Here is a 21,017-nt window from a genome sequence, read left to right on the forward strand (position 1 = left end):
AAAGTGAAAAGTAAACCAATTTGCAGAGAAGAAATGGAGAAAAGTACCAAAGAGCTATCTCATAAATAAGCACTATATTTATATAATTATACTATACACTATATTTATATAATTATATAATTATACTATACACTATATTTATATAATTATATATTTAATAATTATACACATTTAATGTGTATAAATAGGCACATTAAAAAAAAAAGGATGAGTATCAGTTCATAAAGATAGGTTTGGTTTTTACCAGTGTTATTGATACACTAATTCTGAAACTCCTCCTTCATGTGTGGCCAATGAGAGAACAAATGAGTAAATATATTGAGTTTGTTAGGAAGGGAGAAGGGAGAAACATACATGGAATAAAAAAGGTGAGAGTAAGTGCTATGTGGATTTGAATTGGTGATATTAATATAAATGTATATTCATGAATATATCTGTATTTGTATACATACATATACATGAATATATGTCTGTAGATGTGTGTGTATGAATAAATATGTAAGTGTGTATGTACATATGTGTATACACACATACACACGAATACACACACACTAATTCTGGTTTCAAAACCCTCTAAAAAATTGAAGGCTCCTTAAAGAAATGCTTGAATCCTCCAAGATGTATAAAGTGCAGGGTGAGTTTGGAATATCTTGTGGTGCCAGAAAACATGGAAGTGTTCAAAGCACAATGGAAGAAGAGGTATTAATGTGACAATGCTACTAATTGGTGTACCTGGAATGTGAATAGCATATAAATGTTCATTATACTATTCTTTCAACTTTTCTTCAGGTTTAATTTTTTTCTATAAAAACTTTTATATTTGTATTTATTTATTTATTTATTGAGACGAAGTTTCACTCTTGTCGCCCAGGCTCGAGTGCAATGGCGCGATCCTGGCTCACTGCAACCATCGCCTCCCAAGTTCAAGTGATTCTCCTGCCTCAGCCTCCTGAGTAGCTGGGTTTACAGGCACCCACCACCACCCCCAGCTAATTTTTGTATTTTTAATGGAGACGGGGTTTCGCCACATTGGTCAGGCTGGATTCGAACGCCTGAGCTCAGGTGATCCACCCGCCTGGGCCTCCCAACATGCTGGGATTACAGGTGTGAGCCACCGTGACCAGCCTATAAAAGCTCTTTTAAAAACTATTTATTACCATTGATGATTGCTGAGATACCAACTCATTACTCTAAAAAATTATAGATATAGGAAAAGAGAGAGGAATTTGTTATACTTTTTCTGTACCAGTTATTATTCAGAGTAACTAAAAAGTTGGCAAGAGAAAGATTTTTGTCTAGAAATGCAGCTACAAAATAGAAAATAAAATTATAGAATTAGAAAAATACCATAAATACCATTTTGCAATCTCAAAAAAAAAAAAAAATACTGAATCCAGACAATTATCATGAGAAGATACTAAAACTATTAGGTGAAAACCTGATGTGGAACTGGGTAGTGCCTGGATCAAGCTAGCAATATGTGAACCTACTAATTATGACGTGATGTGATAGAACACACCACCCTGAGCTAGTGCTGCCTAAAGACTTGAACTTGAATCTAATGGAAACTCTTAATCTAAATATCAGTTAATAAAGAATATCAAGGAAGCTGTGAACTAAATGCAAAATGTGTAATACTCTATAGGACAAATTATTGAGTTTATCAAATAATTGTAAAAAAAAAAAAAGAAAAAAGGAAAGAATCTGTTACAGAAACAAGAGATGGTAAAAATATAGCAAACAAAGGGTGTAGAAAGGCACTGTGTTAAAATTTGGGAAATTTGAAAATAATTTGGGTGTTAAATAATATTATGGAATAATCATTAATTTCTTAATGAGTAATAATGTCCTGATATAGACTTAATTTAGGCATGAATATTAAGAATTTGAGCGAAATAATATAGAAATTTTTTTCAATTACTCCAGCTCCTTTCCCTCTAGTAACAAAAAAAAAGCAGGGAGTGGGGAATAAATAAAACAATACTGGCAAAATGTTGGTAATTATTGAAGTTGGGTAATGGATGTACAGGAGTTTATCATGCTATCCTCTCTATTTTTGTCTGTATTTGAAACTTCTTAATTTAAGAAAAACAAAAAAGAAAAAGCTAATAATGGTTTGGCCAAGGATGTAGCAATAGATTTGAGATCAATGGGCAGAACTGAAATACAATCAGGGAGATAACCAACAGAACTAATTGGATGTGGAAGACGAGCAGTGGGCAGTACTGTGCAGGTAAGCTCTTTCTCCTGGGAGGGTCAGGGAAGATCCCTGATTTGTAGTATTTGCCAATTTCCATGATGTAACTACTCCCACCATGGCGATCTCAAACTGAACGTGGATTTGGGAAGAGATGTGCACAACTGCCTCTCCTCAGTAGGTAAGCTCAGTGCCAACACACCCAAGGATTAAAAAAAAAAAGTGATTAAACAAGAATTAGCCTAAGTTTCTGCTTTCAATGGTTGGGTAGAGTAGCTGAGATCCTACATTAGGTAAGTGAGAGCCCTTGTAAATAGGGGCATTAAAAGTAAATATACATGAGAAGGAGAAAGAAGTCAAATTTCAGAATAGGGGGAGTGCAGGGGAGAAGGGGGCACTGGGCACAGGTGCTCCAATCATTACAGTATTTGGAATTTTATATTTTAAGGTTGGTGGTGAGTAAATGGGTGTTCACTTAATCATTCTTTTATCTTTATTTATTTAATTTTTTGAGAGAGGGTCTCATTCTGTCACTCTGATGCCCAGGCTGGAATACAGTGGCATGATCTCAGCTCACTGCAACCTCCACCTCCAAGGTTCAAGCGATTCTCCCATCTCAGCCTCCCTGGTAACTGGGACTACAGGCATGCACCACCATGCCCAGCTAATTTTTCTATTTTTTGGCAGAGATGAGATTTCTCCATGTTGTCCAGGCTGGTCTTGAACTCCTGACCTCAAGTGACCTGCCTGCTTTGGCCTCCCAAAGTGCAGGGATTACAGGCATGAACACCGTGCCTGGCTTAATTGTTCTTTATATATTTTTGAGTGTCATAAGTGTATCGTAATAAATTACAAATGAAATAAAAATAAAAAGTAAAAAAGCTATCATGTTCCAAGTTAGTAATAAAATACCCATGAAGACAAAATAATGATAATATTGAGTAATAATAACTCATTATTTTGAAGCCATAGCAGGTGATTCCGGTTACAATTCTAAAAACTCAGCTCTTCTCACCACCACAAACATTCATGGAATAATATATGCTCACATAGACTACATTTTATCTATAGATGTTCAATTATAGCATAATATTCTGAGAGGTGAGTGTTTAGGAGCCCACTAGTCCACATATGTTTCAAAGCTGTCCCCTACATTTCCATGTCTTCAGTCTCATTTCAATTTCTCTGACCATTAAAAATAAAATTCTTGGCTGGACGCGGTGGCTCACACCCGTAATCCCAGCACTTTGGGAGGCCAAGGTGGGTGGATCACCTGAGGTTGGAAGTTCGAGACCAGCCTGGCCAACATGACGAAACCCTGTCTCTACTAAAAACACAAAACATTAGCTGCGCATTGCGGTGGGCACCTGTAATCCCAGCTACTCAGAAGGCTGAGGCAGGAGAATTGCTTGAACCTGGAGGCAGAGTTTGCAGTGAGCCAAGAGCACACCATTGCACTCCAGCTTGGGCAACAAGAGTGAAACTCCATCTCAAAATAATAATAATAATAATAGTAACAAAATTCTTCCTTTGGCCATCTTAATAGCATAGGTGCCTTTTGCTTTGAACATATATATCTATGTCACCTCCACCTAAGAAGTTCCCATTGGTTTCATAAAAACAACAACAGCAACAACAATAACAACAACAACAACAACGAAAACTTAAAAATTAAAGGAAAGTAGCAGTTTGGGGAGTGTTTCAGTAATTTAGCTGAAAAATGATAAAGACTATTGAAGAGGACACCAAAAAGTGGAAAGATATTCCATGTTTATGGATTGGAAGAATAAATATTGCTAAAATTTTCATACTACCCAAACCGATCTACAAATTCAATGTAATCTCTCAAAATACCAAAGACATTCTTCACAGAAATAGAAAAAATTCTAAAATTTATATGGAACTGCAAAAGGCCCAGAATAGCCAAAGCTATAATAAGCAAAAAGAGCAAAACTAGAAAAATCATATTATCTGACTTCAAATTATACTACAGAACTGTAGTAACCAAAACAGCATAGTATTGGCTTAAAAATAGACACATAAACCAGTGGAACAGAATAGAGAACCCAGAAACAAACCCAAACATCTACAGTGAACTCATTTTTAGCAAGGGTGCCAAGAACATACATTTGGGAAAAGACAGTCTTTTCAATAAATGATGCTGGGAAAACTGTATATCTGTATGCAAAAGAATGAAACTAGATTTCTATATCCCACCATATACAAAAACAAAATCAAAATGGATTAAGAACTTAAATCTAAGACCAGAAGCTATGAAAATACTGAAAGAAAACATTGGGGAAACCCTTCAAAACATTGGTCTGGGCAATGATTTTCTGAGTAATACTCCACAAGCACAGGCAACCAAAGCAAAAATGGACAAATGAGATCACATCAAGTTAAAAAGCTTCTTCACAGCAAAGGAAATAATCAACAAAGTTTAGAGATAACCCACAGAATAGGAGAAAATATTTGTAAATATTAATCCCATCTGACAAGGGATTAATAACCAAAATATATGAGGAGCCCAAACAATTATCTAGTAAAAAAGTCTAGTAATCTGATTTTTAAACAGGCAAAAGATCTGAATAGACATTTCTCAAAAGAAGACATGAAAATGGCAAACAGATGTATGAAAAGGTGCCCAACATCACTGATCATCAGAGAAATGCAGACCAAAACTACAAAGAGATATCATTTCACCGCAGTTAAAATGGCTTTTATCCAAAAGACAGGCAATAGCAAATGCTAGAGAGGATATAGAGAAAAGAGACCCTTGTACACTGGTGGTGGAAATGTAAATTAGTACAAGCACTATGGAGAACAGTTTGGAGGTTCCTCAAAAAACTAAAAATAGAGCTACCATATGATCCAGCAATCCCACTGATGGGTACATACTCAAAAGAAAGGAAATGAGTATATCAAAGAGATTCTGCACTCCCATGTTTAATGCAGCATTGTTCACAATAGCCAAGATTTGGAAGCAACCTAAGCGTCCATCAACAGATGAATGGATAAAGGAAATGTGGTACATGTACACAGAGTACTATTCAGCTGTAGAAATGAATGAGATCCTGTCATTTGCAACAATGTGGATAGAACTGGAGGTCATTATGTTAACAGAAATAAACCAGGCAGAGAAAGACAAACTTCACATGTTCTCACTTATTTGTGTGTGCTAAAAATTGAAACAACTGAACTCATGGAGATAGAGAGTACAAGGAAAGTTATTAGAGGCTGGGAAGGGCAGTGGAGGAAAGAGAGGGGAAGTGGGTTAATGGGTACAAAAAAAAAAACAGAAAGAATGAATAAGGCCTAGTAATTGAGAGTGAAACAGAGTTACTATAGTCAAAAATAATTTAACTCCCCATTTAAAAATAGCTAAAAGAGTATAATTGAATTGCTTGCAGTTCAAAGGATAAATGCTTGAGGTGACAGATATCTCATTTATCCTAATGTGTTTCAAAATATCTCATGTACCCCATAAATATACACACCTATAATGTACCCACAAAACTAATTTTTTTTAAAAGATGAAGGGTTGAATTAAAAAACCAAGAGTGAGCAGAAGGAGGTAAGTGAAATTACTTTTTTTTTTTTTTGAGACAGGGTCTCGCTCTGCTGTTGCCCAGGCTGGAGTGCAATGGCACAATCTTGGCTCACTGCAGCCTCCACCTCCCAGGCTCAAGCCATCCCCAACCTCAGTCTCCCAAGTAGCTGGGAATATGGGTGCATGCCACCATGCCCAGCTAATTTTTCTATTTAATGTAGAGACAAGGTCTCACTATGTTACCCAGGCTGTTCTTGAACCCCTGGGCTCAAGCGATCCTCTTATCTCAGCCTCCCATAGTGCTGGGATTACAGGTGTAAGCCCCTGTGCCTGATCTAGAATCACTTCTTTTAAGGTAATGAAGATGACATGGATAAAAGAAAGCAGTATAGGGTTACACCCTAGATTTCTGGCTTGACTTCAAAATTGTGTCATTCACTGAAAGGTAAAAACAGGTCAAAGAGTGGGTTTTAGAGGCTGAAGGGGAAACAGGAGGTTTAGCTTGGGACACATAAAAGATACCAAGTTGACATCTACTCCCACTGCCACCCACAAGAACCCAAGTTTTTGTGAGACAAGTTTCATGGTCTCACAAAGGAATGATGGGGCAGAGTGAATTACAGTGCAGTAAGAAGAGACAAGGAAGTAAGGGATGCAGATAACAATATAGATCATTGTGGTCTTTTAAGATTTGCCAGGAGGTACAAGAGGGAGGGAAGCTGTCAGATTTATGTATCAGGGACATAGGTGCAGCAGTGTGGTTGGAAGAGAGGCCGAAATTGAAGCTGTATCTGCATAGTGTTTACTATGATATTAAGAAAATGTACTAATTGGTCAGTAAAAAGGGAGAGGGAGAGGGCTAATTAGCAGAACCAAGGGTTGGTTGTTGGCTGATTAAATATTTGCTGGTCAGTTTAAAATGAGATGACTTGAAAACAAATGTATATATGCTCCCAGCCTCAGCAGACCACATGGAAAGCGTCGTTGGAAAAGGTTAGTATTAAAAATAAAGTTGCACTCTCCTCGCTCCCAAACAGAGAGAACCGAGAAAAGGAAGAGGATCATGGAAGCAAAATAGCATCCCTCCTTGTCTCACATGTCAAATTATGTAGGCAACAAAATTCAACAGAAGAATAACACGATGTCAGAAACTTTCATAGGACAGAAGAATTTAAAGCATACTTTGCTGAAAACTAATTCAGAAGTTTTGCTCCTTAGAAATGATATTTCCCCAGGGAAAGTATAGATTTACTTTGCCAAGACAGAGAGAGCTTTTGCTTTCCCCACTAATGTTTTTGAGTGATCCCTCTCACTTTTCAACAATTATAATTTTGGTTTTGGTGTTTGAAATCATTTCAATCTGACATCTGGAATAATTACATAGCGTTTCTAGGAAACCAGTTTCCCCCCCCCCCAAGAAAATTACATATAGTAACACATCTTCCTTGAAAATTCAATGCTTCAGATTCTTCACAATTTTGTACTCCACTAGAGAAAGTGAGCACAGCACAGTGGCAGGTCATCATGGTAGAGAGAAGATAGACTTTAAAATCAAGCAGGCTGGAGCTTGACGGTCAGCTCCGTCAGCAACTAGCTGCTCTGCTGCACCGCTCCACGCCCCGGGAGAACGGGGCTCGGATAATAATCTCTGCCTTGTGGTTTTGTTGTCATGCTTAAGTGAGATAGCACATTCCAAGCTCAAATACGTGGTACATAGAACCTGTTCAATAAATAGAAACCTCTAGTACATAAATTACTTTAAAACAGTTGATAAGAAGTTAAGGTTATCAATAATCTAGAAAATACCCACTCATTTTGATGTGGTTTTGGATGATGAGAACACAGTATCAAGAAAACCTCTATAAATCAAAAAATGCTCTGTTGAGTAAGACCATGAAGTTCAAGACAAGCACAGATCATTACATTAGTTAATTGTATGTTTCTTATTGCTGTTGTAACAAATCACCACAAACTTAGCTGCCTAAGACAATACAAATGTATTGCTTTACAGCTTCGCAAATCAGAAACCCAAACAGGTTTCAATGGGCCGCGATCAAGGTGTGGGCAAGTCAGGGCCATGCTTCTCCATGGAAGTTCCAGGGGAAAGTCCATTTCCTTGCCTTTTCCAGCTGCTGCAGCTGCATTGCTTGGCTTGTGCCACCTTCCTCCATCTTCAAAGCCCATCACTCTCATCTCTGCCGCCATCTTTTCTCTCCTACCCAGATCCTCCTGGCCTCCACTTGATAAGGACCCCTGTGATTGCATTGGGCCCACCTGAATAATTCCGGATACCCTCCCCATCTCAAGGTCCTTACTCACATCTGCAAAGTCCCTTTTGGCAGGCAAGGTAACATATTCACAGTCCTGGGGACCAGGACACAGACATCTTTGGGGTGGGGAAGCATTACTCAGTCTATCAAGGAAACAAAGGCAAATTACGCAGATATGGCATGTAGAAAGTAGCAGTTTGACAGTAAAAGGCTCGAGGTTTATTGTGGAACCTAATCTACACCACAAACAAAAAGGAAGTGCTGTGATCTAAACAGCAAATATGATACTGGAGTAAGATAAGACGCAAGCTTTGCTGTTTATTTACAGCTGATTAGGACTTGAGGAGAGCTGCTATTACTAGTTTTATATAATGAGATATGGGACAGACTCTAAGGAGAAAAAGTATAAATTACAAAAGTAATTGAGGAGGAAAAAATAAGTCTTCTGAAAAAATTAAGGAATTGCAACTGTGTAGCTTGGGAGGGGGAAAATAGCACAAATCCTAATAATTAATTGCAAGGGTACAGGTGTGGGCCAGAGGTAATTAGCAGGAAAGATTGATCATGTGTTCTCCATGTTCACAGAGAGCTGAAAAAAAGAGGAAATGAGCCAAACTGCAGTGAGGAGCTGGGCTTTTAAAAAAGGAAGTTCTTGACCATGAAGATCAGACTACCAAGGGAAGCTGTGTAATCTCCATCCCTAAAGAGCTTTAAAAATAGTATAAACAGCCATCTGCACAAGATGATTTATGCATTGACCTTCAGGAGGCGGGCCCAGATCATCTCATGAAGTCCCTTCCAAGTGTGGGATTCTATGATTTAATCAGTATGTGATTTTTCTCAGCTCTACATTTTGTGAGATAACCAGCAGATGGAAGCCACAAATTCCCCAACATCATACCAAAATCATGGTTCCTCACACTGGTAGGGCCCAGTCAAGCTTGCCAAATTGGCATCCGTTGTAAAAATCATTGAAGAACCCACCTCAAACATTTATTTATCTCCTTGTGGGTGTCTGGACCACCCATGTCCACAAAATGCAGATAATCCTTATATCGATTCATGTGCATTTCACTCTGATTTTGCATAAGGGAAAGTTGCATACATTAAAAGCATTTGTCTGGTTGTGAAGCCTGAGACAGCAGCCCTCAAAAATGTTATTAGAGATTTACAGACCCTAGTCTAAGCAAAAATGAGGCTGATTGGACACTTTCCTGAAAAAAGTTTACAGCACACTTGGGCCTCAGTTGTTCTCACTGAGATAACAGACATGGTTCTCTGTATATATTTGTTTGTTTATTGAACAAATATTTGGGCGCAAACTGTATTCTAGGTAAAGTACAGAGCATTGCGGCGGGGGTGGGGGGTTCAATAATGAGGTAAATACTGTCCTTCCCTCACAGAGCTTAGTGTCTCCTCCAAATAAATAGGCCATTTTGACGCCAAGCAATAAAAGCTATAACACAGTCATGAACAAGGTGCTATGGGATAACATATGAAGAGCAACCAACCTCGTTTTTGGGGACCTTTGGGAGGAAATAATGCCTAAGCTGGGATCTGAAGGACGAATCAGTGCTTCTGTGGGAGCAGGAGTGGTGGAAAAGTATTTCATGGAGAGGGAACAGTGTGGTGAGAAGCTGGTAGAATGCAGCAGTATGGGAGGTCAGAGGCATTGGCGTATGGCTGAAGCATGGAGAACGGACAGGGAGGAGAGAGTGGGGCTGGGAGAAGGGAGAAAGCAAGGGCAAGTCAGGGATGAGGCTTCAGAGGTCATGAGAGGCCTCAAAGGCCATGCTAAAGAACTTGCACTTGATGTGCAGGTAATGAGCAGCTGTTGAATGATACAGATCAGATTTGTCCTTTCAAAAGATTTATTAGCACACTTTTGAATGTAGAGGACAGAAAAAAACATTTACATTTGCTTCAGCAAAAGGAAAGGCTTATCTGAGGAATACTGGGAATCCAAGGAATCCAAGGAGAAACTGAGCATCCAAAAGGAGCGAAGCAACAGAGCTAAGGAGGGGGAGCACAGTGGTGCTGCCTCATTCATCACCCGCTGCTGCTTCTTTGGGCTTCATCCTCTCCACTTGCTCTTTCTGTTTCTCCAGCTTACACTAATGGACACCCAAAGCTTCTGAGTTTTAAGCTCCCAGTCTTGACAATCCATAGATAGACTGGCCCAATTCTCTTGTTTCCAAATTCAAAATTCCAAGGAAGAGGACTTCCAGGCCCAGCTTTAGTCTAGGAGCTCATCTCTGGACCAAGGAGCTGGGGCCAGGAAGCTCTGTGCATTCCAACAGGGCAGCTGGTGCTGCAGCCACTGAATGAGAAGGAGAGTACGTTCCCAGCAATGGAAGGCAGCGCTGCTTTCTAGATGAGCCATGCGTCCTTGCAGCAGCCTCCACGGATTGACGGATGGAAAGACTGGAGGCACAGACCCAGTGTGGAGATGGTTGCGTGTGTACAGCTTGTGCCTGAGGCCAAAGGGGAGATGTGCGGTCTCCACTGACACCAGGAACTGCCCAACCGTACTGGCCACTGGCCCAGGGCAAGCTCTGACCCTCCATTAGTCCCCATGGGCCAGAAGATAGGTTGCTCCCCTGGTGTTCTTTATTCAAAATTATAACTGCTGGAAGGCTCTGCTCTTATGTATGAATTTCCAGTCAGCATGCTTTTACTCAAATTGTTCTTTTGTTTCATTGTGTTACTAAAAAAAGTCTGACAGGTTGGCATGCTTGTTTATGTGAATGTCTGGAACTGCAATTTCTTGTATGTTCATGCAGGATCACTATATAGGCTACCGTTTATGATATTCTCAGAAACAGTCAGTATTTAAAAATATTTTATTAAATTAGTGCTGAAGTGTGAGATGTAACCCTTTTTATTAATGAATAATTTACCTCCCTTCAAGTCTCCATCAGGTTTAAATTTCTGCCATTAGACTCTACATAGAACAATATGTATGCAATTACATATTTAACCACTAGATGGCACCATACATCTTTCATTCTAATTATCTCAGTCACTCAAACGGGATTTGCGTTTTCGTTTTTGTTTATTGCTTTCCACAGAGTCAATGATATTTTCGCACTAGTTATTGAATATTCATTAGTGTCACTACTTATTTGTGATACTGCCTTTAATCATATACTAAATTTTTAAATATGCTAGACAATATTTCCTAGGAATTTCCTTCCTTTATCTGTCAATCCTTACTATAAAACCATGCTGTTTTAATTATTTTTGTTTTACAATACCTTCTAAAACCTGCTGTCACCACTATTCATCTTCAATTATGTCTTCGTTTTCAAAAAGTTTTTTATCCATTAATTTATCCAAATGAAATTTAGGTTTATTTAATCAGTTTTTTAAAAAAATCTACAATGGCACTTGTACTGGAATTGCTAATAAATTTAACAATAGCAATAACAATAAATGTAAGTCAATTTGGAAGGAAGTTCCAACTTTGCAATATTTATTTCCTTCAGCAAAATGAATGCTTTGAACCAGTGATGTAGACAACTGCATATACATAGTTTTTGGTGTGTGTGTGTGTGTGTGTGTGTGTGTGTACCTGTGCAGAATAAAGTAACATATAGAGATACAGAGAGAAGCATATTCAAGCATACATTATAACAGATGAAAAAAATGGAGGGAAACCTTTTCACATCTAACTAACTCTAGGTAGATTGACTAAGTTTATTATTATATAATTCAAATGGGATATTTTGCTCCATTAAACATAATGATTTCAAATGATATATACAGCATGATAACATATTTGTTTAAAAAAGAGAGACAGAAGAAAACAGGTAGTAAGCTAACTCATTCTCTCTGGGAGGTAAAATTATAACTAACTCCTAGTCACTTAATGCTTTTCAGAATTTTTTACATTTTCTATAGTGACATGTATTGCTTTCATAATCAAAAAAGAAAAGCAAATTTCTAAACCTTTAAAACAGTTGAGCTTTATAGAAATTTCAAAGATATACCATTTTCTTATACAGATTGATTTATTGCTCAATTTCTCATTCTCTCTAGGAGGTAAAATTATAACTCCTATTCTCTTAATGCTTTTCAGAATTTTCTACATTTTATACAGTGACTTGTACTGCTTTCATAATCAAAAAAGAAAAGCAAACTTCTAAACCTTTAAAACAATTGAGCTTTATTTAAATTTCAAAGATATACCATTGTCTTATACAGATTGATTTATTGCTCAATTTTTCATAACAATTACTAATTCATTAAATATGTCTAACGATATGCAAAGTAAGGAGAACTTCCATAGCTAGGAGAGACACTTTATGACTTGTGCATGTCCCCTACTAGAGCCTCAGGGAGTTGATGTTATAACATGTTGCAGGTCACAGTGGTTAGAAGTGCTCATGCAGGACCCCTTCACCTCCATTTCTCTAGATACGTCCAACCTCTCAGCCTTCCCAGTCTTCGCCTTCTAGTAAGTGACAAAAATCAGAGTTTCTTAAACTCTCTGGTCTCCAGGCCCCTCTTAAAAATAGGCTATCCCCAAAGGACTTTTGTCTATTCAGGTTATATCTATTAACATTTAACATATCCAAAATTAAACAGAAAGTCCTAAATATTCATTTTATTCATTTAAGTTAAAATAATAGTTCCATTACAAGTTAACATCAATAATAATTTTTATGAAAAAGATTGTGTTTTCCAAAACAGAAAAAATAACAAGAAAAATGGCATGGTTTTTATTTTTTGAAATCTCTAATTGCTGACTTAATAGAAGACAGGTAGAGTCTCATGTTTGCTTCTGTACTCAGTTTTTATCATATTTTGCTGTCATATGTTATCTAGCCTCTGGAAAACTTCACTGTACACGCCCAAGACAAAAACAGCAAAAACAGCAAATGACATCTTAGTTTCATTAGGAGAGTAGTTATGACCTGAAAAAAGGTCTTAGGGAACCCTGGGAGTTCCCAAATCACACTTTGAAATTAATTACTGAGCTGGATTAAACTAACTGAATTAAAATCAGTCCGCATTCTTTCCTTTTTTCTTTCTTCTCTATTATTCACGAGCTCAATTAAAACTGAAGAAGAGTAATGGCAAGAATAAGAACACTAGTATGAAACAATGGTTACTCATTACCCACTTGCTTGTGTGGAATGACCAGAACATTTTTTTTTTTTAGTCGGAGTCTCGCTCTGTCGCCCAGGCTGGAGTGCAGTGGCTCGATCTGGGCTCACTGCAAGCTCTGCCTCCTGGGTTCACGCCATTCTCCTGCCTCAGCCTCCCGAGTAGCTGGGACTACAGGCGCCCGCCACCACGCCCGGCTAACTTTTGTATTTCTTTTGTATTTTTAGTAGAGACGGGGTTTCACCATGTTAGCCAGGATGGTCTCGATCTCCTGACCTCGTGATCCACTGGCCTGAGCCTCCCAAAGTGCTGGGATTACAGGCATGAGCCACAGCGCCCGGCCTGACCAGAACGTTTTAAGCGAGATCTGTATGCATTCTGGAAGTGACTGGGTTAGTTGAGGTCATCTCTAACCTCATGCCGCCATTATCACCAGCACTTCCTGGTTACTCCTTGTTAGTATTTGGAGATAATTAACTAATGATTCATTCTGTCTACCTCTAATTCTCTTCTACTTATTAGTGAGTTCAATATCCCTATAGATGATCATTTCCAATGTCTGTTCTCTCAGTTCCTTGGCCTCCCCACTTCTAGAGATCTCGTTCTCCTCATTACCTTGGCCACTGATTCCCATGGATTAACTCTTGTGCTTTTACCATAACTACAAACCCTCCATAATATCGATTATGAGCAGCTTACTATTCTGGTCGATAACTGCTATTTTTTTCAACGCATTTCCTGAACCCCAATTCCAATAGTCGGCCAGCCTCACAAACATCTCCAATCTGCCTGGAGCTCTCTTCCTTAATTAGTCACTTGGCTAAATCCATCCTGCCATCTTCAGTCTATTGATCCTGTTGGTTTTCCTTGCAACCTCACTCACTTCCTCATTATCTTGCTTACATTTCATGGTCTGTCATTATAATCACTCCCTTAAATTTGCCCCCAGTTTCTCTACCTTACTCCTGTTCATCAAACTCTCTTGGATAAAGCCAAACCCTAGTTAAATTTGACATTCTGCCTACACTGTGACTACACTCACACAAATGAATATATCTAGAGTAAAATCCACTAATGACATCAATATAGATTAATGATCTGCCTAGCAATTGTACTGTATATCCCTAGATAATTTACTGTTCTACTCTCCTACGTGGTTATTTCTTACCTTCTCTCTTCTCAGATTCCAACACCTCCTCCTCCATCCTCATTCCCAGCTGATGGCTTTGCTTCCTGTGTAACTAAGAAAACTGAAGCCATCAGAAGACACCCTGCATGTCCTCTCCTGATGCATGTGTGTACACATGTTCCAGCTCTCTTCTGGCGATATAGTTGAGCCATCTGCATTTCTGAAGGCCAGCCCCTCCAGTATAGCCCTGGATCCCATCTGCTGTAACCTACTTAAGTCATTGTTTCAGCAGTTTTCTTCTCTCCTGTCTCATCAATGTATCTTCTCTTTTTTGTCTGTATTGTCTGGTAAAACCTTTCATCATCCTATTGTCTTTCCAGCTATTGCCCATTCTTTTCCTTACCTTAAGAAAAAAAGTAACAAAACAAAACACAGCTCTTTGAAAGAGCTGTTTATCATTACCTCTAATTTAGTTCTTCCTGCTCTCTGTTGAATCTACTCTAATTGAAATTTATTTCATTTTTCCCCCAATTTGCTCCTATCAAGCTCACCAGTAACTTCCACATTGCTAAATTCAATGCTCAATTCTCAGGCTTCACCTTCCTTGAAAAGAATTTGACATTTGACAGAATTTTTCACTCTCTCCCTTTTAAAAATCTCTCCTCACCTGGCTTCCAGAACGTGTTGCTGTCTTGGGTTTTCTCTGTGACAGCTATGAAGGAAGAAAAGAGCAGAGTGTTGGTTGAACTGGAATGGCACAGGTCTCCATATTCATTAGGACATTAGGTCAGAAAGAAAAGTAGTTGAAGAGAGAAGGCTCAGGTGTTTCACCTGGGACTGAAAGAGAGTAAGAAAATGACCTTTGCATGAAGCGATAAGAAGACATTTAGCCTGGTAAGATTATTTCAGTGAACGGATGGATATTGACATTCAGCGTATCAGGTCCTGAAGATCAAGGATCTAAGCAAAAAGCCAAGAGATGCAGTAATGACAGGGAAGGGTAAAGATAAGGGTAATAATATCAAAAATCCCAACTCCAGAGTGGTAACCAGATTGTAGTAATGCATACATATGTACTACCATGCATATATTTACTGTCTAACTTTTACAAAGTGTTTTCACATCTATTAATTGATTTCTTCACAGTATCCCTAAGCAATACAACTATTTTTATCCTAATTGTATAGATGAAGAAACTGAGGCTTGCAGAGGTTAAAACAACTGTCAAAGATTATTTCGGAATTTTAACAGAGTTGGGACTAGAAGCCTGATCCAGAAAAATCAAGAAGCAGTTCCCAGGCAGTTCCTTTCTAACACAGAAATCCTGGGCAACTGAGTCAGAAGCATCTGATGGCTTGGTCAAGACAGATCAGAGAATCAGCATCAGACCTTGAGAGTGGATGCCAGGTATGGATGGCACAGGGCTGGGTGGAAATAAGTAGCAACACTGACAAGCCAGCATCTGTGAAAGGGGCACTTATGAGGGTCAGGACCCCAGTAGAAGCAGATGAGCTGAGCTGAGCTGAAACAGGCGGCCGCAGCAGGTGGGTTCACCTGATTAAGGGGGTACGGTGGAGGTAGAGGAAAACAAGTAATATCTGACAATCATCCCAAAGAATAAATGATCCCACAATTCTCTGTGGAAAATCTGATATTTAGTTCCTGGAGTTGTTAGGCCTCCAGCCTAGGGAAGAAGAAAATATTTGATGTTTGATAGCTGTTGGAGACTGAGCGAGAGATGGGAAAGATGGATTTTTTTCCCTCTTTAACTTAAATTCATTATTTGAGAAATTTTAAACAGTCCGTGGAAAGTGCATAATCTTTACAAAGTAGAGGAACAAACAAGTTATTTCCTTGACCTGTCATTTGTCACTTCACATTGGAGCAGGATTTTTGAAATTTCAAGTATAAGAAGTATGTTGAACAAGGACAGCCCATCGTGAAATCACAGCACTCCCCTTCATGTGTTCAGTGGAGTTAACCTTCCCTTGCCCCTACTTGAACATTCAGGTGCATCCCAGAACTTTTCTAGATACTCTTGGATGTGTATATGAGGACAAGAACATCCTACAATCCCTTTAGTAACAAGTGAGTGGAATTCAGTAATCAGAACATCTTACATAACCAGAAACTGAAACTGATTTAGCACTAAACCTTTTCCTGTCCCTGTACCTCAGCTGCTCCACTGTGGATGGTTTATGCTTTATTCTCCACCTAGCGCTTTCCCTCCTCCTTTCTGAAGCCCTCCCGCAGCTTGCTAGTCAGTTTCTGGGTTAAGGCCAGAGCTAGAAGAGAGACATGGTAAAGGGCCAGGAAATGGCCTTCTTGTGCTGGCTTTGGGCTTTCCAGGCCTGGCAAATGTTTGCAGACGAGTCTTTCTTTCACAGGCACTTTCACGGGCATCCTGTAGGGTCCCTGGTGGGCCCCTGCCCTGCAGTCCTGTCCTGGGTTAATGCATCTTATTATGGGTGGTCCAAGGTAGGTAGGGTGACCACCCATCCCAGCTTGTCCAGGAATATTCCCATTCTAGCCTAAAGGTCCTACATCTTGTGCAACTTCTGAGATCCGGGCAAACCAGAATGGTTAGTCAGGGGTTACTCATGAGTCCTTCTGCAGCCCTCAATTATCTGATATTAACTTCAACTTCTGGCTTCTGGCCCTTCAACCATCTAGGGCCGTTGGACAAATTCATAAAAAACCCACACTGTCTCACTTGCCCAATCACCCCACACAGAGCTAGTCCACAGAAAATATTCCTTTACCCTTTGGAATCTGAAGGTATAAGCTCTCCATTCTGCCTGGATTCAACATTTGTGAAGGTTATCTCCATGTGCATAGGCAAAGAAGCTCCCTGGCCTCCCTTCCACTTTTCTGGAGAGGATTCAGGATTGTCCTGGGCCCATTAGAACAGATTCTTTCCCATCACTTCTGAGAAGGCTTGACAATGGCCTAGGGACCTCAAGGGGTACCTAGTCTGGGCTTCTTGGAAAGATGAGTATTTTTTGTAGATGTGGTCAAATCTGCTATCACCCTTATGTTGTATCAGCTGAGCCTACAAATTACAAACTTCCCTAACCATGGAGTCCCCCATCTGGGTCTGTTTTATATGGTGATAATAAATACCTTACTGATTAAATCACCTTTTAAAAACACTAATTTTAAGCTGGGCACAGTGGCTCATACCTATAATCCCAGCAATTTGGGAAGCCAAGGTGGGCAGATCACTTGAGGTCAGGAGTTCGAGACCAACCTGGCCAACATGGTGACAACCTCGTCTTTACTAAAAATACAAAAAAAAAAAAATTAGCTGGGCATAGTGGTGCTGACTTGTAATCCCAGCTCTTCAGGAGGCTGAGGCAGGAGAATCAATCACTTTCGGGAGAAGGAAGTTGCAGTGAGCCAAGATCGTGCCACTGCACTCGAGGCTGGACAACAGAGCAAAAACTCTGTCTCAAAAAAAGAAAGAAAGAAAGAAAGAAATGCTAATTTTAATAAAATAAAGCTGTGAATTTAAATGAAAAAATAAATACAAACTTTTAATAACATACAAGATTTTTAATAAAAAATAAAGATAATGCCTTATCCTCCTGCCTTTACCCTTTTTGACTTTTTACAGCTTAAGTTGCTTCTAGTTTTAAAGAAGGTGATTCAGAACTTTCCAAATGAACTCCTGGAGGTCTCCCTTACTAAACATGGGGCAATCTGAATGGAGCAACTGATCTTTCCAAATAAGTCATTTCAAAATTCTCCTCCAAGTCAACTCTTTCCATTCTGAAAGTGGTTGAGGGGATTCAAGTCATGGAATGTAAATTTCACATACTGTGATCTGGCTTTGGAATATCACATCAATTCTATCTTGGTGTCTCAGTCTCTAACTTTAATTTTAACACTCTATTACACAAGAAACAAAATAAAAACTAACCCAGTAGGTGGCACCTGCAGAAATATATGCAGAGCATTTGTGGCAGATTGTATTTTCCAAAAATGGCCATAGCAATATTTATGTTCCCACATACTCTCCCAGAACCTTGACATCCTTCCATCAAGCAGTGGAATCTATTATCTCCCCTTTGAATATGGGACATGTCAATGACTTGCTTCTAACAAATACAATGTAGTAGACATGATGCTGCCTGACTTCCTAGATGAAGTAAAAGAAGGCAATATAGCTTTTGACTAGTTCCTCTCCCCACCCCCTTCTATCATTCTCCTCTCTCTCTCTCTCTCTTTCTCTCTCTCTGTCTTAATCTGGACCAGTGATGGAATTTGTGGAACCCAGGAGAAAATGAAAATGAGCAGCCTCTTATTCAAAATTAAGACTTTCAAAACAGTGGCAAGCACAGAGCCCTCTTCTGTGTGTTAGCCTTGTGTAACTACACAGGACACAAACCCATGAAGCCATCCCTGTTTAAGATGCTTATCTTTGAAAACCAGCCACCATGTTGAGAGGAAGCCCATCCCAAATGGAGGAGTTATGTGTAGCCATTCCACTTGACAGCTGCTTAGTCAACTTGGGTGGCTCTAACCAAATACCATAAACTGGGTGTCTCAAACAACAAACATTTATTCCTACAGTTCTGGAGGCTGAAATTCCAAGATCATGGTGCTAGCAGGGTCAGGTTCTAGTGAGGGATCTCTTATTGGTTTACAGACAGGCACGTTTGGCTATGTCCTCAGATGGTGAAAGGAGAATGAGCTGGCTCTCTGGCCTCTTCTTATAAGGGCACTAACCCCATTAATGAGTTTTCCTTGCTCCTGACCTAATGACATGCCAGGGACTCCACCTCCAAATGTCATCCCACTGTGGATTAGACTTGAACATACACATCTGTGGGAGACACGAACATTCAGTCCACAGCAATAGTTCTAGAAATACCCTCAGCAACAGCCAGAAGCACCCCCCCAAGACATGTGAGTGAGCAAGCATTCAGATGATTCCAGCCCCAAACTTTGAGTCTTCTGGATATGGCTCCTGGCCTCATAGAAAAAAACTGCCCTCGCAGTACCCTGTCCAAAGAATCCAAGAACATGATAAAAGTTTGTTTTCCACCTCTAGATTTGGGGTCACTTGTTACTCAGCTGAGTAACTAGAATAGCATGACTTAGATACAGGACTTATGAAGGATATGCAGCCCAGTCACACCTGCCCTGTCTCTGACATGGCAGCACCTCCCACAAGCATGTCTTCTAATACCATCTGAGTCTTCCCCAGTGTTGCTCCAAGTCTCTGGACTACAACCACCACAACACCCTAGCAACAGAACCCAAAACTCTCCCTCCGCAGCCGTCTGCTGCCTGAAGCGGCTGCTGCCTTTGACACCATTTCCAGAATCGAACCTTCATGGTCTTCCACACGAGGCTGTGCAGCTCCCTTCACAGGGCTTCAGCCTCAGGACATGAGGACCACGGAGACCACTCACTCAATACTACAAACAACCCTTCAAGTACAGTCATCACCAATGAGACAAGTCCCCAGCTTCAGATTTGGGGTTACCCTTCCAGCGACCATGCCCATTAAATTGGAAATTTACGTGTCATTTACATCAGGGTTTCTATGAAAATGAGTCTGAGACTCTAACTTCATAGTGTTGAAACTCAACCTTTGCCTTGGTTCAGAACCACAATCCAAGCTGTGATCACATACGCTCCATTTGACTTAAATAACTGTTGGGATTCAATGACTCTGTCCTTTCTGCCTGCTTATTTGAGTGCCTTTGGAAGCCATATCTGTTGGAATTTAAAACACTCAATCCATAGCAAATTAATATGTCATAGCATAGAATTTTGTACTTCTAAAAGAAGTACAAAAATAAAAACTAACTAGAAGGTTAGACATTTTTTAGGTTTTACAAATTATGAAACCATGACCACTAAAAGAAACTCATCCATTATACAAAATGATGTTATGAGTTATTTTGAAAAATATAGGAATGTTCTCAAAGTAAATGGTGTTTTTACCATAGTAAATTTATTCCATGCAACAACTAACTGAATTATTTGCTTTGCTCTTGTTAGTTCCCAAATTCAGCTGTTCCTAAGTGAAGATGCCTTTTTCTCTAAGTTTTCCTTTCAGTCATACATTAGTGCCTGTACCATTTCAAAGCCATGTAAACATTAACTTACATAATACATACTTTTTAAGAACCAAAATGTTCTCAAATTTTCAAAATATTTCTTACATTTGTCTTTGGTATCCAATTGCCAAACAAAGTTAAATTCAAATTTCTATCAAACTTGTTTTCTGTATCCAAACCACTCTAATTAAACACACCAAGCATAATAAAAACTAAAATAAAAAATTAAAATAAAATAGCATTGCATCCTTAAAGGATTATGTTGAATTATTAAAAAAAAAATCTGCAGTGTTGCTTTTTCTGTTTTTTTTTTCTCTTTTCTTTGTCCTGAATCATGTCCAAATTAAACCAAGCATGACCATAAAGAAAGGTTATCAAAATACTCACAGTTCTGGCTCCCTACAGGACCGTTCATAGTGCTATAGTATTACAAAGTAGTAATATAAGTATGTTATGAGGAAATGTGAATTCCTAGCTGGAAAATCTAAAAACAGGATGTTAGAGAACAATGGAAAGCCACCCTGCCTAGTGGTGTATGTACAGTTAGAGAAATTGGCCAACCAAATTCTATTATAAAATAAAGAGAAATGATATCATTTTTAAAGCACTTTGGAATATTTTTACAGTATTTGCCTCCAAGTAGACACTCAATTGTACATTTGCTAAATAAAATAATACAGATTAT

General features: G+C 39.1%; 1 long non-coding RNA gene across 1 annotated transcript in view; it reads right to left on the minus strand.

The window, feature by feature from the left end:
* LOC105515313 overlaps positions 1 to 20,808 on the minus strand; it is a 57,993-nt gene extending 37,185 nt beyond the window's left edge. The window contains exon 1 of the long non-coding RNA XR_001002299.1: positions 20,720 to 20,808. This is a non-coding gene — a long non-coding RNA (uncharacterized LOC105515313). The remainder of the gene's footprint in view (positions 1 to 20,719) is intronic.
* Positions 20,809 to 21,017: the final 209 nt, after the last annotated feature.

The sequence above is a fragment of the Colobus angolensis genome, unplaced genomic scaffold (assembly GCF_000951035.1).
Source record: "Colobus angolensis palliatus isolate OR3802 unplaced genomic scaffold, Cang.pa_1.0 Scaffold259, whole genome shotgun sequence".
Classification (NCBI taxonomy): Eukaryota; Metazoa; Chordata; class Mammalia; order Primates; family Cercopithecidae; genus Colobus; species Colobus angolensis.